This window comes from Oncorhynchus masou, unplaced genomic scaffold (assembly GCF_036934945.1).
Source record: "Oncorhynchus masou masou isolate Uvic2021 unplaced genomic scaffold, UVic_Omas_1.1 unplaced_scaffold_1755, whole genome shotgun sequence".
NCBI classification, from domain to species: Eukaryota; Metazoa; Chordata; class Actinopteri; order Salmoniformes; family Salmonidae; genus Oncorhynchus; species Oncorhynchus masou.
This window is the reverse complement of record NW_027007715.1, coordinates 62,501-72,666: the sequence shown is the minus strand read 5'-3', so window position 1 is coordinate 72,666 and position 10,166 is coordinate 62,501. Positions and strand designations below refer to the sequence as shown.

The following is a 10,166-nucleotide window of genomic DNA, read 5'->3' as shown; positions in this document are numbered from 1 at the left end:
GAGTGGAATGACACTACCAGAATAAGAGACTCATGGAGTGGAATGACACTACCAGAATAAGAGACTCATGGAGTGGAATGACACTACCAGAATAAGAGACTCATGGAGTGGAATGACACTACCAGAATAAGAGACTCATGGAGTGGAATGACACTACCAGATTAAGAGACTCATGGAGTGGAATGACACTACCAGAATAAGAGGCTCATGGAGTGGAATGACACTACCAGATTAAGAGACTCATGGAGTGGAATGACACTACCAGATTAAGAGACTCATGGAGTGGAATGACACCACCAGATTAAGAGACTCATGGAGTGGAATGACACTCAGATTTGAGTGGGAGATATGGATCCAGGGTCTGGAAGGAGTCGATGCGAAAGCCTCTATAAGGAGTGTATTTGTAGGGTAGGATAGTTTTGAGTGGGAGGGACTGAGATCCGTAGTTAGTACAATAGCAGAGTGGGTTGGTGGAAAAAGGTGGTGTGTGAATGTGGTGGTCACAAAACAAAATAAATTACTGAGTGGGAAAGCTAAGGGACCAAGATAACTTGGACTGGTGCAATGTGTGTGGATGGCACCCAGAGAAGGAATGTGTGTGTGGATGGCACCCAGAGAAGGAATGTGTGTGTGGATGGCACCCAGAGAAGGAATGTGTGTGTGGATGGCACCCAGAGAAGGAATGTGTGTGTGGATGGCACCCAGAGAAGGAATGTGTGTGTGGATGGCACCCAGAGAAGGAATGTGTGTGTGGATGGCACCCAGAGAAGGAATGTGTGTGTGGATGGCACCCAGAGAAGGAATGTGTGTGTGGATGGCACCCAGAGAAGGAATGTGTGTGTGGATGGCACCCAGAGAAGGAATGTGTGTGTGGATGGCACCCAGAGAAGGAATGTGTGTGTGGATGGCACCCAGAGAAGGAATGTGTGTGTGGATGGCACCCAGAGAAGGAATGTGTGTGTGGATGGCACCCAGAGAAGGAATGTGTGTGTGGATGGCACCCAGAGAAGGAATGTGTGTGTGGATGGCACCCAGAGAAGGAATGTGTGTGTGGATGGCACCCAGAGAAGGAATGTGTGTGTGGATGGCACCCAGAGAAGGAATGTGTGTGTGCTCATATTAGTATTTCCCCCTTGTGCCCATTGTCTATATTCTGTTTTTTTTTAAGTTTTTTTTTTTACAACACAATCCCATGGGCATTTGGCTGTTGTCACGCCTCTTTGCTACTATGCGAGCCGTCGTCATGACCACAGTTGTCACGGCTACCTGCCATGGATACGGTCCTGTCTTCAAAGTGGGCATAAGACACACACACACACACAACGACAAGCCACAGCGATTGGTCAGGACTAAAGGAAGAAGAGGCGTCACAATCAAGTCAAGATATGGTGTTGTTTAGAGTACCACATTCCCATACGTCTTCTCTTTTTTTGTTTCTTGTACACCCCCCCCCTCCTCTCTCTCTGTCTTTCATTCTTTGGCACTGGTAGGAATGTGAGGTGGGAGGGGTGGATGGACGGAGGGAGGGAGTGGGCTTCCCTGTTGTCTCTCTCTCGTTCTCTCCGTCTATTTGGAGAGTTTACTGATGACTCTGATCAGCGCTCCGTTCTCGTCTTTCAGCCTCTGGTTGTCAGCTCTCAGGTCACCTAGCACCTAGAGGAACAACATTGGTTATTGGGTTGAAAACGGACATTGAATATATCCCAAATGGCACCCTGTTCCCTATATAGTGCACTACTATTAACCAGGGTCCAAAAGTAGCGCACTACAGTCGTGGCCAAAAGTTTTGAAAATGACACAAATATTAATTTCCACAAAGTTTGCCGCTTCAGTGTTTTTAGATATTTGTGTCAGATGTTACTATGGATACTGAAGTATAATTACAAGCATTTCATAAGTGTCAAAGGCTTTTATTGACAATTACATGAAGTTGATGCAAAGAGTCAATATTTGCAGTGTTGACCCTTCTTTTTCAAGACCTCTGCAATCCGCCCTGGCATGCTGTCAATTAACTTCTGGGCCACATCCTGACTGGTAGCAGCCCATTCTTGCATAATCAATGCTTGGAGTTTGTCAGAATTCGTGGGTTTTGTTTGTCCACCCGCCTCTTGAGGATTGACAACAAGTTCTCAATGGGATTAAGGTCTGGGGAGTTTCCTGGCCATGGACCCAAAATATTGATGTTTTGTTCCCGAGCCACTTAGTTATCACTTTTGCCTTATGGCAAGGTGCTCCATCATGCTGGAAAAGGCATTGTTCGTCACCAAACTGTTCCTGGATGGTTGGGAGAAGTTGCTCTCAGAGGATGTGTTGGTACCATTCTTTATTCATGGCTGTGTTCTTAGGCAAAATTGTGAGTGAGCCCAGTCCCTTGGCTGAGAGGCAACCCCACACATTAATGGTCTCAGGATGCTTTACTGTTGGCATGACACAGGACTGATGGTAGCTCTCACCTTGTCTTCTCCGGACAAGCTTTTTTCCAGATGCCCCAAACAATCAGAAAGGGATTCATTAGAGAAAATTACGTTACCCCAGTCCTCAGTAGTCCAATCCCTGTACCTTTTGCAGAATATCAGTCTGTCAATGATGTTTTTCCTGGAGAGAAATAGCTTCTTTGCTGCCCTTCTTGACACCAGGCCATCCTCCAAAAGTCTTCGCCTCACTGTGTGTGCAGATGCACTGGCACCTGCCTGCTGCCATTCCTGAGCAGCTCTGTACTGGTGGTGCCCCGATCCCGCAGCTGAATCAACTTTAGGAGACGGTCCTGGCGCTTGCTGGACTTTCTTGGGCACCCTGAAGCCTTCTTCACAACAATTGAACCGCTCTCCTTGAAGTTCTTGATGATCCGATAAATGGGTGATTTAGGCGCAATCTTACTTGCAGCAATATCCTTGCCTGTGAAGCCCTTTTTGTGCAAAGCAATGACGATGGCACATGTTTCCTTGCAAGTAACCATGGTTGACAGAGGAAGAACAATGATTCCAAGCACCACCCTCCTTTTGAAGCTTCCAGTCTGTTATTCAAACTCAATCAGCATGACAGAGTGATCTCCAGCCTTGTCCTCGTCAACACTCACACCTGTGTTAACAAGAGAATCACTGAGATGATGTCAGCTGGTCCTTTTGTGGCATGTCTGAAATGCACTGGAAATGTTTTTTGGGGGGAATCAGTTAGTTTACATGGCAAAGAGGGACTTGCAATTAAATGCAATTCATCTGATCACTCTTCATAACATTCTGGAGTATATGCAAATTGCCATCATACAAACTGAGGCAGCAGACTTTGTGAAAATGTATATGTGTGTCATTCTCAAAACTTTTGGCCCACGACTGTATATTGTACTGTTTGGATAGATGAAAATTGACATTGATACAATTATTGTGTGAAGAAAGACAATCCAATAATACTATAATCAGATGGATCCTGGTTTCATTTTCATGCAGCTTAGTTTGGTTACCACCTACTTCAGCTCAGGTCTGTCTGCAACAGAAACGGAGAGTTAAGTGAACGCGGCAAAAGGTGGCAGGATGTATTAGAGTGTCGGGGAAGGAAGAGAGGTGAACACCCATTGGATAGCAGTACCAGTGATCTCCACACCCATTGGACAGCAGTACCAGTGGATCTCTACACCCATTGGATAGCAGTACCAGTGGAACTCCACACCCATTGGATAGCAGTACCTGTGATCTCCACACCCATTGGATAGCAGTACCTGTGATCTCCATACCCATTGGATAGCAGTACCAGTGGATCTCTACACCCATTGGATAGCAGTACCAGTGGATCTCCACACCCATTGGATAGCAGTACCCGTGATCTCAACACCCATTGGATACCAGTACCAGTGATCTCTACACCCTGGGCCTGTATTCACAAAGTGTCTCAGTAGTAGTAGTAGTAGTGCTGATCAAATTGTCATTACATTTATTGTTTAAATTTGATTTAACAAATGAATAGGAGGGAGGGCCTGATCCTAGATCAGCACTCTTGTCTAAGAAAAACTTTGCCTGTGCCCCAAATGCACACTATTCCCTATTTAGTGCACTACCGTTGATCAGGGCCCATAGGTAGACCCAGAGGGCCCATAGGTAGACCCAGAGGGAGGCCCATAGGGCCCATAGGGAGGCCCATAGGGACCATAGGTAGACCCAGAGGGAGGCCCATAGGGCCCAGAGGGAGGACCAGAGGGCCCATAGGTAGACCCAGAGGGAGATCCAGAGGGAGATCCAGAGGGCCCATAGGTAGACCCAGAGGGAGGCCCATAGGGAGTCCCAGAGGGAGGCCCATAGGTAGGTCCATAGGGAGGCCCAGAGGGAGACCCAGAGGGAGGCCCATAGGGCCCATAGGTAGACCCAGAGGGAGGCCCATAGGGCCCATAGGTAGACCCAGAGGGAGGCCCATAGGGCCCATAGGTAGACCCAGAGGGAGGCCCATAGGGAGTCCCAGAGGGCCCATAGGTAGGTCCATAGGGAGGCCCAGAGGGAGACCCAGAGGAGGCCCATAGGGAGAGACCCATAAGGCCCATAGGGAGAGACCCATAGAGAGACCCATAAGGTCCATAGGGAGGCCCATTGAGAGACCCATAAGGCCCAGAGGGAGAGACCCATTAAGCCCATAGGGAGACCCATAGAGAGACCCATAAGGCCCAGAGGGAGAGACCCATAAAGCCCACAGGGAGACCCAGAGTGCCCACAGGGAGACCCAGAGGGCCCACAGGGAGACCCAGAGGGCCCACAGGGAGACCCAGAGGGCCCACAGGGAGACCCAGAGGGCCCTGATCAAAATTAGTGCACTAAACAGGGAATAGGGTGCCATTTCATTTGGGATGCACATTATTGTGAATATGAGCCCTGATAAATAAGTACCCTGTCTGAGAACATGTCTTGGTGTAAAGTCAGAGGATGATAAAGTGGTGACTATATACAAGACTGGTCTCCTCTGGAACAGAGCTGTACAGAGCAGCAAGCCTCACCTCCCTGGCCCAGTCTAATGCCTTAGGGTGCATCCCAAAACGGCACCATATTCCCTATGTAGTGCCCTACTTTTGACCATGGCCCATATTGCTCTGGTCTAAAGTCGTGCCCTATATAGGGGAATAGGGTGCCATTTGGATGGCAGAGTCAGTGTACCACTTACTGCCACAACACTGGTGATTTGCAGCACAAGCCGTGAAAGAAGCAGCAAGCTGTGATGAGGCAGAGAGTCTGTGTGGAGTATAACCTGGGTTCAACCAGAGAGTCTGTGTGGAGTATAACCTGGGTTCAACCAGAGAGTCTGTGTGGAGTAAAACCTGGGTTCAACCAGAGAGTCTGTGTGGAGTAAAACCTGGGTTCAACCAGAGAGTCTGTGTGGAGTATAACCTGGGTTCAACCAGAGAGTCTGTGTGGAGTATAACCTGGGTTCAACCAGAGAGTCTGTGTGGAGTATAACCTGGGTTCAACCAGAGAGTCTGTGTGGAGTATAACCTGGGTTCAACCAGAGAGTCTGTGTGGAGTATAACCTGGGTTGACCAGAGAGTCTGTGTGGAGTATAACCTGGGTTCAACCAGAGAGTCTGTGTGGAGTATAACCTGGGTTCAACCAGAGAGTCTGTGTGGAGTATAACCTGGGTTCAACCAGAGAGTCTGTGTGGAGTATAACCTGGGTTCAACCAGAGAGTCTGTGTGGAGTAAAACCTGGGTTCAACCAGAGAGTCTGTGTGGAGTATAACCTGGGTTCAGGTAGAGAGTCTGTGTGGAGTATAACCTGGGTTCAACCAGAGAGTCCGTGTGGAGTAAAACCTGGGTTCAACCAGAGAGTCTGTGTGGAGTAAAACCTGGGTTCAACCAGAGAATCTGTGTGGAGTAAAACCTGGGTTCAACCAGAGAGTCTGTGTGGAGTATAACCTGGGTTCAGGTAGAGAGTCTGTGTGGAGTAAAACCTGGGTTCAACCAGAGAGTCTGTGTGGAGTATAACCTGGGTTCAACCAGAGAGTCCGTGTGGAGTAAAACCTGGGTTCAACCAGAGAGTCTGTGTGGAGTATAACCTGGGTTCAACCAGAGAATCTGTGTGGAGTAAAACCTGGGTTCAACCAGAGAGTCTGTGTGGAGTATAACCTGGGTTCAGGTAGAGAGTCTGTGTGGAGTAAAACCTGGGTTCAACCAGAGAGTCTGTGTGGAGTATAACCTGGGTTCAACCAGAGAGTCTGTGTGGAGTATAACCTGGGTTCAACCAGAGAGTCTGTGTGGAGTAAAACCTGGGTTCAACCAGAGAGTCTGTGTGGAGTAAAACCTGGGTTCAACCAGAGAGTCTGTGTTGAGTATAACCTGGGTTCAACCAGAGAGTCTGTGTGGAGTATAACCTGGGTTCAACCAGAGAGTCTGTGTGGAGTATAACCTGGGTTCAACCAGAGAGTCTGTGTGGAGTAAGGACTTTCAGCATTTGCTTTAGCCTGCCTGGAATGCCAGGTGACCGGGGTTTGGGCCCAGCTAACGTATTTGAAAGATTTCGTATACTATTTGAACCCAAGTGTGATCATGTTGTCTCTTTTCACCTTCAACTCCTCCTCCAGCTCAGCCACACGACGCTCCAACATCCGTCGCTCCTGATGCGAGGGAGGAGAGAGAGAAAAAGACAGAGAGAGACAGAGAGAGAGAGAGCGAGAGAAACAGAGAGAGACAGAGAGAGACAGAGAGAGAGAGAGAGCGAGAAACAGAGAGAGAGAGCGAGAGAAACAGAGAGAGAGACAGAGAGAGAGCGAGAGAAACCGAGAGAGCGAGAGAAACAGAGAGAGCGAGAGAAACAGAGAGAGAGACAGAGAGAGAGAGAGACAGCGAGAGAGAGACAGCGAGAGAGAGACAGCGAGAGAGAGACAGAGACAGAGAGAATGGTCAGGCAGCAGTAGAGGCAGTCAGTCGTGAGGCCAGGCACAGCATCAGGTGTTTGACACTAGATAGTGTACTAGTTTCTGTATATATAACACAACACAAGCCAAGTCACACACAGAAGAGAGGAAGAGGAGAGACTTACCTTCTTCTCTAGCTCGAGCATGGCTGAACAATCACTGAACCGCTCTTGTCTCTGTAGTATCACACACACACACACACACACACACACACACACACACACACACACACACACACACACACACACACACACACACACACACACACACACACACACACACACACACACACACACACACACACACACACACACACTAAATGTCAACAGTAAGCAGTAAAATAGAAATTGAGAGGCTGCAGAAGTCTGCTAATCATGGTCATTATGAAATGTATAATTTTGGTGACTAAGCCATCAGAAGTATTGTAGAACAGATGGTCAAATACTAAGCCATCATCCTCCTGCTGCACCGTGACAGAACCACGGTACCGTTTCTCTCCCTCCTCCTGCACCGTGACAGAACCACGGTACCGTTTATCTCCCTCCTCCTGCACCATGACAGAACCACGGTACCGTTTATCTCCCTCCTCCTGCACCATGACAGAACCACGGTACCGTTTATCTCCCTCCTCCTCCTGCACCGTGACAGAACCACGGTACCGTTTATCTCCCTCCTCCTGCACCATGACAGAACCACGGTACCGTTTATCTCCTCCTCCTCCTGCACCGTGACAGAACCACGGTACCGTTTATCTCCCTCCTCCTCCTGCACCGTGACAGAACTACGGTACCGTTTATCTCCCTCCTCCTCCTGCACCGTGACTGAACCACGGTACCGTTTATCTCCCTCCTCCTCCTGCACCGTGACAGAACTACAGTACCGTTTATCTCCCTCCTCCTCCTGCACCGTGACAGAACTACGGTACCGTTTATCTCCCTCCTCCTCCTGCACCGTGACTGAACTACGGTACCGTTTATCTCCCTCCTCCTCCTGCACCGTGACTGAACCACGGTACCGTTTATCTCCTCCTCCTCCTGCACCGTGACAGAACTACGGTACCGTTTATCTCCCTCCTCCTGCTGCACCGTGACAGAACTACGGTACCGTTTATCTCCCTCCTCCTCCTGCACCGTGACAGAACTACGGTACCGTTTATCTCCCTCCTCCTCCTGCACCGTGACAGAACTACGGTACCGTTTATCTCCCTCCTCCTCCTGCACCGTGACAGAACTACGGTACCGTTTATCTCCTCCTCCTGCTGCACCGTGACAGAACTACGGTACCGTTTATCTCCCTCCTCCTCCTGCACCGTGACAGAACTACGGTACCGTTTATCTCCCTCCTCCTCCTGCACCGTGACTGAACTACGGTACCGTTTATCTCCCTCCTCCTCCTGCACCGTGACAGAACTACGGTACCGTTTATCTCCCTCCTCCTCCTGCACCTTGACAGAACTACGGTACCGTTTCTCTCCCTCCTCCTCCTAAACCGTGACAGAACTACGGTACCGTTTATCTCCCTCCTCCTGCACCGTGACAGAACTACAGTACCGTTTATCTCCCTCCTCCTCCTGCACCGTGACAGAACCACGGTACCGTTTCTCTCCCTCCTCCTCCTGCACCGTGACAGAACCACGGTACTGTTTCTCTCCCTCCTCCTCCTGCACCGTGACAGAACTACGGTACCATTTATCTCCCTCCTCCTGCTGCACCGTGACAGAACTACGGTACCGTTTATCTCCCTCCTCCTCCTGCACCGTGACAGAACTACGGTACCGTTTATCTCCCTCCTCCTCCTGCTGCACCGTGACAGAACTACGGTACCGTTTATCTCCCTCCTCCTCCTGCACCGTGACAGAACTACGGTACCGTTTATCTCCCTCCTCCTCCTGCACCGTGACAGAACTACAGTACCGTTTATCTCCCTCCTCCTCCTGCACCGTGACAGAACTACGGTACCGTTTCTCTCCCTCCTCCTCCTGCACCGTGACAGAACTACGGTACCGTTTATCTCCCTCCTCCTCCTGCACCGTGACAGAACTACGGTACCGTTTATCTCCCTCCTCCTGATGTACCGTGAGAACTACGGTACCGTTTATCTCCTCCTCCTCCTGCACCGTGACAGAACCACGGTACCGTTTATCTCCCTCCTCCTGATGTACCGTGAGAACTACGGTACCGTTTATCTCCCTCCTCCTGCTGCACCGTGACAGAACTACGGTACCGTTTCTCTCCCTCCTCCTCCTGCACCGTGACAGAACTACAGTACCGTTTCTCTCCCTCCTCCTCCTGCACCGTGACTGAACTACGGTACCGTTTATCTCCCTCCTCCTGCTGCACCGTGACAGAACCACGGTACCGTTTATCTCCCTCCTCCTCCTGCACCGTGACAGAACCACGGTACCGTTTATCTCCCTCCTCCTCCTGCACTGTGACAGAACTACGGTACCGTTTATCTCCCTCCTCCTCCTGCACCGTGACAGAACTACGGTACCGTTTATCTCCCTCCTCCTCCTGCACTGTGACAGAACTACGGTACCGTTTATCTCCCTCCTCCTCCTGCACCGTGACAGAACTACGGTACCGTTTATCTCCCTCCTCCTCCTGCACCGTGACAGAACTACGGTACCGTTTATCTCCCTCCTCCTCCTGCACTGTGACAGAACTACGGTACCGTTTATCTCCCTCCTCCTCCTGCACCGTGACAGAACTACGGTACCGTTTCTCTCCCTCCTCCTCCTGCACCGTGACTGAACCACGGTACCGTTTATCTCCCTCCTCCTCCTGCACCGTGACTGAACCACGGTACCGTTTATCTCCCTCCTCCTCCTGCACCGTGACAGAACTACGGTACCGTTTATCTCCCCTCCTCCTGCTGCACCGTGACAGAACTACGGTACCGTTTATCTCCCTCCTCCTCCTGCACCGTGACAGAACTACAGTACCGTTTATCTCCCTCCTCCTGCTGCACCGTGACAGAACTACGGTACCGTTTATCTCCCTCCTCCTCCTGCACCGTGACTGAACTACGGTACCGTTTATCTCCCTCCTCCTCCTGCACCGTGACTGAACCACGGTACCGTTTATCTCCCTCCTCCTCCTGCACCGTGACAGAACTACGGTACCGTTTATCTCCCTCCTCCTGCTGCACCGTGACAGAACTACGGTACCGTTTATCTCCCTCCTCCTCCTGCACCGTGACAGAACTACGGTACCGTTTATCTCCCTCCTCCTCCTGCACCGTGACAGAACTACGGTACCGTTTATCTCCCTCCTCCTCCTGCA

The 10,166-nt window shown here is 50.3% G+C and overlaps 1 pseudogene; it reads right to left on the bottom strand.

Moving 5' to 3' along the window:
* Positions 1-575: 575 nt before the first annotated feature.
* Positions 576-10,166, bottom strand: part of LOC135532175 (protein phosphatase 1 regulatory subunit 12A-like) — a 57,723-nt pseudogene continuing 48,132 nt past the window's right edge.